Source organism: Rhyacophila brunnea, unplaced genomic scaffold (assembly GCF_057557595.1).
Source record: "Rhyacophila brunnea isolate RB1 unplaced genomic scaffold, BYU_Rbru_1.0 scaffold_1, whole genome shotgun sequence".
NCBI classification, from domain to species: Eukaryota; Metazoa; Arthropoda; class Insecta; order Trichoptera; family Rhyacophilidae; genus Rhyacophila; species Rhyacophila brunnea.
The window spans coordinates 6,572,352-6,586,076 of record NW_028232751.1 but is presented as its reverse complement, the minus strand read 5'-3'; the positions used below and the strand labels follow the sequence as shown (position 1 = coordinate 6,586,076).

At 32.0% G+C, this 13,725-nt stretch overlaps 1 pseudogene across 1 annotated transcript; it reads left to right on the top strand.

Annotated features, from left to right (window-relative positions):
* The first annotated feature begins 611 nt into the window (after positions 1-611).
* LOC147079424 (plasma membrane calcium-transporting ATPase 2 pseudogene) lies at positions 612-6,306 on the top strand (annotated as a pseudogene). Its single transcript, XR_015069483.1, has 2 exons — positions 612-1,281; positions 2,630-6,306. The product of XR_015069483.1 is annotated as a plasma membrane calcium-transporting ATPase 2 pseudogene (transcript).
* The last annotated feature ends 7,419 nt before the right edge of the window (positions 6,307-13,725 follow it).

Here is a 13,725-nt window from a genome sequence, read left to right as displayed (position 1 = left end):
CACAGAGACTGCTGCCCGACTACAAAATCATCCGGGCCACGATCCTCAGTTGCGAAGTTTCGACTAAAAAGAAGAAAGTAAATTTTTTTTATAAACTGCGAAAGCTGAGCAATCAATCATTTTGTTTTTTTTTAAAATACCTAATATTAATAATAATAATAATAATAGATCTATATTTTTAACGCCTGCACGCATGTTTTAATAAGGTAAATAATTAGTAAATGATCAATACTGCATCCTCGTGTTGATTATTTCATCAGTTGTTTGTGATTCGCGAAAAATAAACATTGTAATATCTATATATTCTTAAAATAACCTTCGACTAATAAATAAATCAATAGTACATGTTATTAAGATTATTGCCTAGGTATCTACAATGAGTTTCTAGGCAGGCGCCTACACAGTGCCTTTGTTTGATTCATAACATAAGGTACTTAAGTAGATACGTAATACCAACTAAAATATGTGAAAGAATAATAATGAACGACCGTTCGTCGTTGTTAATGCATTACAACTAGGCAAATAGCCATTCGAACATATTTGATTTGGAAAAAGTCGATTAGGGTAATTGGAGTGTCAACATAGGTAACGCCAAAGATACGTGACGAAACGTTACATACCGGCTTCGCCGAAGTCGGCTTACCTCAAGTAACCCCGTCATCAATTTTCTCTTATTTGTGGAAGGTCCCAACATTACGTAATAATGACAGAATGTCATGCTAACTATTTCCTTAGTGATTTATCTAATTTATTTGATGATCTTTTTTTGTATCAAGCGTTGTGACAATATATACATCTACGTGTCAAGCCATTAGTTGCGATTGCGTTAAATCAAATCTTCCCTTGATTTGTATCTTCTGATTATTTTTTCAGTGACTGTATACTAAACAGAAAACCGTTCAATAATGTTAGGTTGCTCCGCGCCTGCGTGCGGCTCTGCATAGCCTGTCTCGTTTTAGTGGCGCAGGGGAAATGGTGATCAGAGAGGGACATTCGCATTCCGGGGTTTCCGCGAAATTTTCCTAGAGGCAACCTGAAAATAGCCAGCTGCTTGTGGACTGGACGATCTAACTGTCAATCGCAAGTTCGCAGGACACAGCGGAATGGCTCGTACGATCGTGAAGCCTCCGAAAAAAAGTGGCAGTTGTCATTCTTTTTATTTATAAATTATTTTTAATCGCAATAACAATGAACGAAGGGGTAGTACTTTAATCAATTTAAGTTCTCGGATTCGTCACCGCTGCTGCCAAACATTGTACTATGTGATTTCCGTAACAGAAGGTAAGAAACACTATTTTTACAATACATAATACATTATTTTAAGTGTTTTTGTTGCATTGAGCGTAAACGGGATTTGTAATCTGCATATTATCATTTAAATACGTCCGTCATTGGCGGTGCCAGAAGAGTTAACAAATTTCCACTACTATGTCAATTCATCTCACAAAGAAAGTTTATTTTATCCACATAGATCGGTCCTACTGTCTACTATAAATGACTATTACAGAACTTCACTTCCCTTCTGATAATACTAATCACTTAAATTACTATTTGCACACTAGCTCGAAACATATTTATATGTGGTTTATTTATAAACTAATTTATAGCTAATAATAACCTTTTATTACCTAAAAATATGTGCTATTTTAAGCACATTCCTTTCATACTTTATACGCGTGCAAGCTTCAAAAATCTCATCGATAAAAAATAAATACGGGTGTTAATAAAAATAAAAGTTTTCTGTGTCATCTATTCATACTGAATTGGGTCATTCGTAATACATTTAAAATTGCCAAATAAGTGGTTAGGCACCTAATTTTTATTTGTATAGATTGATTTTTATTGTGGGTATCAACTTGCCTTTCAATGCTCGTTTACACATATGACAGATTGCAATTCAATAAAATATAAACTATTCACATGACTATTAAATGATTTATGCATAGGTACGTACCTTTGTAACTAATAATACATATACATCTTTGAAAGAAAACAAAATTATAATATATTGTTGAGAATATCCCATAATAATAATAATTTTTTAACGAATGGTTTCGTCCATTTCAAAGGGACAGTATAATAATAAAATAAATGGATTTAGTTACATACATACTAAACATTGTATTTTATTTACAATGCATTTTCATCATGAATTATTGACTGTCAACAACACAAAAGAAATCAAAACTATCAATAAAATTATAAAAATATTTAAAGTTTCTCAATTTATTATGGGATGATTCTCAAAAATAAACTATTATATATTTTAACTTTTTTTTTTAAATATTTTCGTTTATTATGAGCCTATATGGTGAATAAATGACTTTTTTATTAAATATATTTTTTTTGTTCATTACGAAATTAAATAAGCCATCTTAATTAAATAGCTATTCTAATTTTCTAAAATTAATATACTTACGTATATTTTTACTAAATGTTATTTGAGAATAATCGCATAGAAAAGAAATAATATTCAATTATAATTTGGTGTTATGATAGTTTGACTGCATTATTAAAAATAAATTGCATTATATTATTTTTTCTAAATATTTAAAAATTGTATTGTGTGGTAAATTTTTGAATTTAATGACAAAGGGTCTCATGGAACATTTTTTTTAACAACTCCCAGGCACAACGTTTTAATTTCTACATATCTACACAAAAACATAAAAGATGGCAACAATAGACGGCCGGCCAGCACAGTATGGGGTCACTCTCCGCCAACTGAGGGAGCTGATGGAACACCGAGGCCCCGAAGGACTCACTCGCCTTCGATCATTCGGCGGGGTGCAAGAAATATGCAAAAAACTTTACACGTCGACCAGCGACGGTCTCTCCGGCTCGGACGCAGACATTGAACACCGGCGGGAAACTTTTGGTTCTAATACAATACCACCTAAACCTCCAAAGACCTTCATGCAATTAGTTTGGGAAGCTTTGCAAGATGTAACGCTTATTATTTTAGAAATTGCATCTTTAATATCATTAGGCTTAGCATTTTATCAACCGGCTGACGAGAACGCTCTTTCTGACGATGAAGAAGCTCATCACGGGTGGATAGAAGGTGCCGCGATTTTAGTTTCTGTCATTGTGGTCGTAATCGTTACCGCTTGCAATGACTACACTAAAGAAAGACAGTTCCGCGGTCTTCAAAACAGGATCGAAGGAGAGCACAAATTTGCTGTCATCCGCCATGGAGAACTAAACGAACTTCCTATATCTGATATACTCGTAGGCGATATATGTCAAGTTAAATATGGGGACCTACTGCCAGCCGATGGCATAGTTATTCAAAGCAATGATTTAAAAGTCGATGAATCTTCACTTACCGGCGAATCCGATCATGTCAAGAAGGGAAATAATTCGGATCCCATGCTTTTATCTGGCACTCATGTCATGGAGGGAAGTGGCAGAATGGTCGTCACAGCTGTTGGCGTGAATTCGCAGGCAGGAATCATATTTACTTTACTCGGGGCAGCCGTCGATCAAAGTGAAGCTGACCATAAAAAAAGTAAAAAAGACCAAAAGAAAAAGAATAGTACGAGCGATGATTGTGCCAACAGTAGTAGCAGAGTGACATCTCCGACTATTTGTGAAGATGGAAAGCCTCTTGAGTGTTCTGAAATACCTCCAGAAAATTCAAGCAAAAAAGAAAAGTCTGTATTACAGGGGAAATTAACTAAACTTGCCATCCAAATTGGATATGCTGGATCAACAATTGCTGTTCTTACTGTTATAATGCTAGGGATCCAGTTCTGCATTAGAACATTTGTCATTGATCAAAAACAATGGAAAAATTTCTACATCAACTATTTTGTCCAACATTTTATTATCGGCGTGACAGTATTAGTTGTGGCTGTGCCTGAAGGATTGCCTCTAGCAGTAACTTTGTCTCTTGCTTATTCTGTCAAAAAGATGATGAAAGATAATAATTTAGTCCGACACTTAGATGCATGTGAAACAATGGGAAACGCCACAGCTATTTGTTCAGACAAAACTGGAACGCTTACTACAAACAGAATGACAGTCGTGGAATCTTACATTTGTGAGAAGCTTAGAAAAATAAATCCAAAGTATTCTGAATTGCCTACGACAGTTGGCAACTTAATAGTGGAAGGAATATGTGTTAACTCAGCTTATACTTCTAAGATAATACTATCCATTGATCCTGCTGAATTGCCCATGCAAGTTGGGAATAAGACAGAGTGTGCTTTATTGGGATTTGTAAATGCATTGGGAAGAAATTACCAAACTGTCAGAGATAGCATTCCAGAAGAACTGTTTTCTAGAGTCTATACTTTCAATTCGGTCAGAAAGTCAATGAGTACTGTCATTCCTCGTAAGAGTGGCGGATACCGGCTGTACACAAAAGGTGCTTCTGAAATTGTTATTAAGAAATGTGCCTTTATATATGGACACAATGGGAAATTGGAGAAACTCACATCAGATATGCAAGAGAGACTGTTACGTCAAGTTATTGAACCCATGGCCAGTGATGGTTTGCGAACGATATCAATTGCCTTTCGTGATTTTGTTCCGAATAAAGCTGATATCAACCAAGTGCATATTGAAACAGAACCGAATTGGGAAGAAGAAGAACATATAGTTCAAAACTTGACTTGTCTGTGTGTTGTAGGAATTGAAGATCCTGTAAGGCCTGAAGTTCCAGAGGCCATTAAACAATGTCAAAGAGCTGGAATTACGGTACGTATGGTAACTGGAGATAATGTCAATACTGCCAGATCAATAGCGATAAAATGTGGGATTATCAAACCAGCTGATGAATTTCTGATTTTGGAAGGAAAGGAATTTAACAGAAGAATAAGAGACAGTTATGGAAATGTTCAACAACATGCGTTAGACAAAGTATGGCCAAAGCTAAGGGTATTAGCTAGATCTTCTCCATCTGACAAATATATATTAGTAAAAGGAATTATTGACAGTGCTATTTCATCTAACCGAGAAGTTGTAGCAGTTACTGGTGATGGTACAAATGATGGCCCTGCCCTGAAAAAAGCTGATGTTGGATTTGCAATGGGTATTGCTGGAACTGACGTTGCAAAGGAAGCGTCAGATATAATTTTGACAGATGATAACTTCAGTAGCATTGTGAAGGCAGTAATGTGGGGAAGAAATGTCTATGACAGCATTGCAAAATTTCTTCAGTTCCAGCTAACGGTAAATGTAGTGGCAGTCGTTGTTGCTTTTGTTGGTGCATGCGCGGTCCAGGACAGTCCGCTGAAAGCTGTTCAAATGCTATGGGTTAATCTTATAATGGACACTTTAGCTTCATTAGCTCTTGCCACTGAAATGCCAACGCCAGATTTACTTTTACGCAAACCTTATGGAAGAACCAAGCCACTAATTTCACGAACTATGATGAAAAACATCTTAGGTCAAGCGCTGTATCAGCTGGTAATCATATTTACATTATTATTTTTTGGTGACGAATTACTGGACATAGAATCTGGTCGCGGGGCAGATTTCGGATCGCCGCCAACACGACATTACACAATAATATTTAATACCTTTGTTATGATGACGTTATTTAATGAGTTGAATGCTAGAAAAATTCATGGGCAAAGAAATATCTTCAAGGGAATTCTAACTAACCCTATTTTCTATTCCATCTGGATCTTAACATTTATATCGCAAGTATTGATAATTGAATTTGGTAGAGTTGCATTTGCTACTAAGCCGTTATCGATAGAGCAATGGATGTGGTGTCTCTTTTTTGGGGTTGGGACTTTGGTATGGGGTCAACTTATAACGAGTGTGCCAACACATACAATACCCCACAATATGACATGGGGAAGAGGTCAAACAGGGGATTATGATGATGGAACAGGAGACGACAGCTATAGTGGAGAACCAGAAAAAACACCTGCCGGTAGGATTCTATGGATCAGAGGTTTGACCCGCCTGCAAACCCAGTTAAGGGTGATCCGCGCTTTCAAATCTACACTAGAGGATTTGCGTTCTGTACATAGTCTAAATAGTTTGAGGAGCTCTAGGAGTCACACGGGACCATATTTGGAGGATGACATGTATATGATTAAGTCTTCGCAACATTCACCAAGCCATTCATTACTGACCGGCAATCGGCTGCAGCCATCTCACGGTAATACTTTTCTGATGAAACCGATGCATGAAACAAGAATTTAATTTTTCAATGTGTAGTTAATTATCCAAGACACATCATAGAAATAATCAAATAGCTCGATTGAGCATGTAGCAATTTAAGTGATAATATGTACGGGTAGGCACAAAAGTCGGATGCTGTGGGAAACGTAGTGTAATTCGTTAAGGTTAGGTAACTAAGTTCAACTAAATACTTCACTATAATAATATTTATTATTATCTTGTACTACAATTATTTTCTAAGAGAAAAAGTAATTCTCCTATATATGCCACTCAATTCCAAAACCCTTATTTTGAATATTCCTAAGGTGAACGACTCTTGCGCCAACTTTATATTCATGGAAAGAAGAAATGAAAATATACCTGATATTGAGTTGACGGTATACAATCAGTTTTAATGAGGCTGAATTTATGGTCCATTTTATTTAAACATTTGTAATCCAATGTTAGATTTTTATGCTATTTATGAATAACTGTATTTTTCTATGTCTTTTTAATCTCACCACTCTGTCCCTACATGTGATAATTTCTTATATGTATTATGTAAACAAAATATTCCTTATATATATATATACACCTCTGTTACCAACAGGGTTCTCCTTTGTCATTACTACACCTCGGACCACATCATGTACCTTTTGTAACATTTTATTTTTACTTAATATTATAACCTATAAGGCACAACTTATAAAATGAGGCTGCCAAAATTATATATTTTGAAAGTATCTAATGCTTTTCATCTTAATATCTCTACTTATATCTTTCATTGTATTTTTATAACCTTTTTGACTAAACAAGCAATAGCTTTTTAAATATACTTTCTAATAATTTTTGTACCTATTTTAAAACTTTTTTTTAAATCTTATAAAAGTGGTCAAAATTCTATTTTTAGTTAGGGAAAATTGTGTAATACCCACTATACCTAATATACTTTAACATCTATGAAATCTTACCACTATCAGTAATAAAAAAAACTATAATCATATTATCTAACCATGCTTTTATGCCCTTGTAGTGTTTTATTTGAACGAATTAATAGAATAATGTTATGTTTGATGTCCTTCTAAATGAGTACATATAATAAATTGTAATAGTACCTACTATGTTTGACATTCTAATTTATTAGCTACCAATCTATATATTTTAATACTCGATGATGTCATTATTACATTATAAGAGCTTCTTATTGTAATTCACATTAGCAGACTAACATCAGCAACACTTTAAAACTAAACTGATAAGTATGTGTATCTACCTACAACGTAGCAATGTTTACATAAACTAGGTAAAAACATATCTTTAATTAACTTGAAAAAAATAATAAATGAGTATTAATAAATTAATAATATAAATTAGAATTGTCCTCCATGTAAAGAAAAGGTTAAAAGGAAGAGTATAATTAATACTAGTATTAGTGTTGGGGTGATCTAATCAACTTGTTAACTAATAAATTGAAAAAAAACGTTTGATAGAATGTGTGAAATGTATTTTTTCTTTGTATTGTTTGTAAATATCAGTAGTCATCATAAAAATCAATTATTTGTCAATATTTTTGGGATGATACAGTATATTACTAGACTATAATGTTTTAGTTATCTATTTGGATGAATTATTACTGTAGATATTGTTAATTATTATGATGTCATTTGATGAATTTGCCTCAAAGGCCAAAGTTAGGTAGATTAATGTGATTTGGTGTGACAACCTAATAATTCACCAAACATTTTTGAACTTGTTAGACTTATTATATGTAGATATTGTTGTTAGAGTTATTGATATCTTTTCAGATAATTCTCTGTGTAATTGCACAATAAGTGCATTTTAAACATTTTCCTGAAACATTTGTTCTATGAATAATAATTCCAGCGTGTTTTTCGCTAACTTGTTATATTTATGCTATTTGATTGCATGCGTATATCTTAATAATAATAATTAATTGCACTGAAATAAACATGTATGTGTCATTTAAAACTGGCTACCAATTTTGAATTATTAAAGTCATATTATCCAGATTAACATTACAGTGTATGTGTTCTTTAACGTAAACATTATTGAATAAATAAGTAGTAATAATAATATACATACTTGTGTTTCTGAAATATTTATAGAAGGCAAAGTAAGATTTGCCATCGACTTTAGGTTTTAACTCAATCTAATAATATAGCAATGAAATCATTAATTAACTAATTTTGTTGATATCTTATTAGACAATATAATATTGAATAATATATAATAATTATTATCTTGTTACAATTAAAATGTTTATTTATTTGAGTATTTTAGTGAAATAAAAACAAAAATTAGCAATGTCTTCTTAAAGTAACAAGGTTCTTGAGAAGTAACCAGATGATTTCAACGCGTTGTGGCTGGCGAACATAAGAGCACTCGTAGGTGAAGCATCTCTTTACATATCTGTCACTTCGTATGTGTCGCGCTATTTTTAAATTTGTTTATGGCTTGGCTAACTTTACTCCTGATATGCAACTTTTTTTAGAAGTAAACATGAAGTTGACTATTATTATTTTATAGTTACACAATCCTTACAATGTTTTGAGTATTTCATATTATATAATATTTAAATAGCACTCTAGAAACATCACTATTATTATTACATGACACACTTATTAACTATATAAGTGATTTAAAAAAAAAAATCATCTGCAATTGAATTCTTCAATAATGTTTATTTTTTATATTTCTTTACATTAAAATAGTAACAATAATTATTATTTGCGTAAGTTTAAATATTTGTCTTACAAAGCACATAACTAAATTGCACAAACTTAATTATTTCTAATATAACTTGCAAACTTTATCACTAAAATACATTACTTTTCAATATGAAAAGATCATCCTTATAGATTGAGTTACTTCTTGGCGCGTTTTAGGATGATTTTTCATTTTGACAAGTCAACCAACCAATCATTTTTAGTTATTAACAATTGATATTATATTAGTCAAAAAAAAACAGTTTTTTTCCTATTTATGTTGCCAGCAATCTGCAATTTTTATAATATTTAAACATTAGCATATAAAATGCTATTTACAAAGATCATTTATATAATTTGTTTAAAAAATATTAATAAATATTTCCAATGGTTGTTACTTACAAAATATACTATATATACTTTAAAATTTCATTGTTCTTTGTATTATTTAATGTAATAATTATTATGGTTTTTCAAATTAAATCAACTTATTAAACTAATCGAGTGATTTTTGAATTATTCTTTTTTGTTAGATACCTTATTTTGCTGAGGGTTGTATGCACGCAATGGCTTAAGCGAATGGCTAACAACCAATTATCAAAACGTTTGTTAAGATACCTTTACACTCTAGAGGTAAGCATACTCTAACCTCGGTTCCTCCTTCCTTACCTTTAAAATACATTTATATAAAGTGTATTCAGTTTATTGCAATGCGCATTCTTATTATCATTTTCCACAACTTTGCATTCTTTTCATTATGACAGTGTTACATCCAATGCAAAAAATATTAATGCTCTCGACCGAGGGTACTTGATGGAATTTGAATTTAAAATATGTTCAATTCGATTGAGTCTTTTTTTGCAACCCTGGTTTAGCCTTTCAGCATCTTCAAGCACTATGCGCACTCACCAATGGTAAATACACATGGACAAAAGACAAAAGTCAGTGTATATTTATGTGCGCATAGTGCCTTAAGATGCCGAAAGGAGAAACCCTGGTTCCAAAAAACCACTCAGATAGAATAGTACAAAACTTTAATCCATTAGAATTTCAATACACAAAACATAAACTTTATTCATATTTAATTTTTGAAAATGTTATGTTATTTTTTAAATCCATATTCCTTATTTGAGTCGTCGAGTTATAAAACCTGCTTTTTTGCCTGGAAATTTTTTCTATCATACATAATAAATATTCCAACTACGTCAGTACATATAATTTTAATTTCTCATCATTATTTACTGACATAAAACGATGATGACCACATGAGGAAATGTCATGTAATTTATAATAAAGTGAGTTAAAAATGTCCAGAGAGCGTTTTGCAAAATGTCTCGACGACTTATTTCAGAATAATTTTCATCGGGAACCCATTATCCATAAATATCCTGCTATATAATCAGCGGACTTGCAATATTCATTAAATAATATAATTATTATTTATCTTTGACCAACTAGTAATTTTGTTATTAGACCGTAAAGAATTGATAAATTGCTCTAATTATTTAAATTTCTTGATGCGTAGTTTATTTGCTATAATATGCCCAATCATGTGCATGCCATGTTGATAAAATTTCTCGCTATGTATACTATTATTCAATATCGATGACCGTATATTAAATTTATTAAAATATGATAAAACGATAATTATATTCAAATATCCTTTGACTTTTGACAACTTGCAATAATTATAACTACAATTTAAAATTTAAATTATATTTTATAACGTCACTCATCTGATCATTAGGGGTACATTTGTGGCCTGTGACAGGCCCCGGATAATAGCTGCCCAAATATTATACTTATACATACGTACATTTAATAAAATCATCAAATTTTTGATTTCAAAAACATTTGCATATGCGTAAATAATTTTTTTTTAAGAAGTAAGTAATCAAAGCAAGGCCACAAACAGGATAAGGTTTTGTTTATTTAAAACAATTCATTGCTGCCAACACAAAGAATTTTATTGTTTTCATTACATTAACTGAAATTTAGTATATTGGACTGAGCATTGAAAAAACATTATTATGTACACACACATGAAACCATACGAATCTTATTGGCGAATATTGAATAGCTCAGAGGGTGATAAAAATGTAATAAACACAACAAGACACAATGACAGGAATTATCTTGCATGAACCTATTCAAGAGTTTCTATATAAATAAATATGTACACGGGAGACAAATGGACCTATATCCTTACTGCATTTCATGGGAACACAGGTAAATTTCCATCTGTGAATTATTGTTCACAAATGGACTGTTTCTTTTCCAGATTCATGGGAAAATAACTGCCGGGTACAATTTATCCATACATGAAAATTTACTCGCATTGATAATTGACAAATTAGAAATTTTTCCATGAAACTGAATATGGATATAGAACTGTTTGCCTCCGATGTACTATTAATATACATTCATTTTGCTTTTGGCACAAAAAAAATGCATTTGGGACTTGTTGGGCTACCAGGACTTATCCTGGTGTCCCACAGGGTCAATCCACAATGTCACAACATGTATTGTAAGAAAAGTTAAAAATAACTTTCAAAGTATACATCGATGACACAGGATGGACCTTCACTGTAAATCAACAACAATCTATAAAAGGTATCATAATCTTATATTAGTTCAACGACACTGTAACCATTTCTGTGAGTGAAAGGAAAGGTCGAGGCTTAAAGTTGAATATGCCATATATAAATTATATAAAGCACGAGTCGAATCAACGCCTTTGAATTACAAAATACCATACAGAAACATTGGAGTCCTCATACAAAGTGATTCAACAAACCAATCTTTTTGCTCTACTGAAAGTTACCTAGTGATTTTACACAATCTTTTTTCCTTTTGCACATAGATTTGCTTTTTGCTTATTTCATGCTATATTATTTTTAAACTATTTCCCTCTGCTATACAATAGTGCCAAAATGAATTAAATTAAATAATATATGTAAGGATAATTACAGAAACAGATGGGTTTTTGTAAAAACACAATTCAACATAATTGTCAAATTATCGTGACAAATGAAAAGATTAACAATGTACATTTAGACAATGATCAATGTACTACATGGCAGTGGCGAAGAGTGGAAGTAGGCTGTTAAGATCTGCTATAAATAGTGCACATTAAACTTTGTCAGTCATATATATTTGTTTTCATTGAAATAAGACTACAATTTACAGATGGTGTTGGTTAGTTTTTAAAATTCAATTGAACCCTGCGAAACCAAGCCAAATAGATAATAGTCAAAAAATATATAAATATCTAAAATCATACCATTCAATCATCCATAACTTTGGATATTATATAGATAGAATAATATTTTTTATCTATTATAGTTTGGTTTGCAGGGATTAATGAATTTAAAAAAATGATTCTTAATCCAACTAAAACAAATAAGTATGATTGAAAAAATGTGCACAATTTTGTCCTATCGCCCAAAATATACCAAAACTATTATGGTTTTGGGTTTGGCAGCGTTCTATTGATTTTTAAAAATTAACCAACACCATCTGTAAATTCTAGTCTTTGTTCAATAAAAACAAATACGTATGACTACCAAAATTTAACGTGTACTATTAATGGCGGATCTTAACAGCCTAACTCCACCTTTCGCTACTGCTATATGGCTGGCGTTTAAAACTACATAAGTCATGAAATTTTATTTTTCATTGTAGTATCGTTTCATTAAACTTTAATGTTTGGAAAATGATATATTAATTTCAAACAGACCTAATGAAGTAAGTTATCTACTTTTGAAAAGAGTCGTAAAAACACACACAAGTCAAACTTTTGTGGTAATTTAAATAATATTCAAAGAACAAATCAATCAACATTTTTGTGCGTTTATTTTTAAGAAAACCCTTATGACAGATTGTGCTATATGTTGAAACGCAGCGACTGCGGTAAGCGAAGCGAGTGGCATAATTACCATAGACCAGGCATGTCCAAGGTTATGATCCACTATCCATTTTCAAAACTGACAGTGATCCGTTATCATTCTTCAACTTAAATAAACGCATTATATTTAGCTGAGGACACTGAGGCGTTACGAATTAAAAAACACAAAGATATCTTCAATTTCATATTCGTTGTGAAAAGTTTTATTCTTCTTATGAGTACTCATTGCACTCATCGTCAAATTGTTCACCTACTTAACTGTGCAAATAGCCTACTGCGCAATCAGTAAGGAGAAATTATGCTTTAGTATTTAAAGTGCAGGGTTTCACATCTTCTTTTTCTCTCACTTCTGCGGCAGGTTATAAGTGATGCAATATGAGTCAAGTGATATGACGAGGTCACACGGGCTCCTCATCATTAATTTGAAAACAACTTTGAAGTTAACTGTTTATAGAAATAAAAATAGGACTCGTTTATGCTTCCTCTTCAAAATCTCAATGAAATAATATTATAATACAGCTTATTGTATGTACAGACTTTTTTTACATTTTCAAAACTCAATTTTGATGCGTGTGATTGACCAAAATTTATCCATCGACGCATTGGACATGCCTGATATATTTAGTTATTGAATGACAATTCTGTTAAATTTGTGACATTCTGGTGTATAAATTACTTTTGCTGTGTTCGCAACAAACACTTCTACTAAAAAAAAAAAATTTACTTCCATATATTGTAATAGCGCCTGTATATGTGCATGGATTTACTGGCAGCAATAGTGTGTATTTTAAACTATCGTGACAATAACTGTTTACACGTAAAAGTGCTGACTATCTCTCCAATCTCATTCTTCAAGAGTAAGCGAGACGCGACATTGTCATTTTATCGTACTATTTGATAGGTTGTAAAAATCAGTGAACCTCAAAATGTTTGACACTATCGTTCTACTGCGCAGCCGCATCTCGAAAA